This window comes from Pteropus vampyrus, unplaced genomic scaffold (assembly GCF_000151845.1).
Source record: "Pteropus vampyrus isolate Shadow unplaced genomic scaffold, Pvam_2.0 Scaffold52, whole genome shotgun sequence".
Classification (NCBI taxonomy): domain Eukaryota; kingdom Metazoa; phylum Chordata; class Mammalia; order Chiroptera; family Pteropodidae; genus Pteropus; species Pteropus vampyrus.
The window spans coordinates 2,565,947-2,566,476 of record NW_011888833.1 but is presented as its reverse complement, the minus strand read 5'-3'; the positions used below and the strand labels follow the sequence as shown (position 1 = coordinate 2,566,476).

The following is a 530-nucleotide window of genomic DNA, read 5'->3' as shown; positions in this document are numbered from 1 at the left end:
TCCACTGTTAGGAACTACTGCGTTAGGGATCCCCACCACCCAAAAACAGATGACGTAAGAAAATGGGTAACAAAACATGATAATGTAAGTGGGTTCGAGCAGTTTAAGTGAGGATGTCTGGGGTAGCCACGTCCTCTGGTGAAATGTTTGTGATAACTGTCCAATAAATAACAGGCCAAATGAAACAGTAGTATAAATTAAAATAAAAATGCTTGTTTTTATGATAATATTGGTGTATTCAGTCACTCTTACTCCCAGAACTGGTTTATCTGAGACATCCAAAAATATTTTAAAAGTTAATTATCTTAAAGTCAGTTACTTAAACTGTGTAAATTTTATAGTATGAGATATCTATTTCTGATTTTACGATTATTCAGACTTTATCGAAATCACACTGTGCTACACGACTCCGCATCTGCTGGCAGTTTTATATTTGGTAGCTTTCTTTCGATTCCTTATTTACTTGAGATCGGATCACTAAACACTCTACCCATTGGGCGATGAACTGCCAGACGACCCCACCCCGAAGG

At 37.4% G+C, this 530-nt stretch overlaps 1 protein-coding gene across 1 annotated transcript in view; it reads right to left on the bottom strand.

Moving 5' to 3' along the window:
* MTIF3 (mitochondrial translational initiation factor 3) overlaps positions 1-530 on the bottom strand; it is a 5,850-nt gene that overhangs the window by 2,250 nt on the left and 3,070 nt on the right. The gene's annotated exons all lie outside the window — the stretch shown is intronic.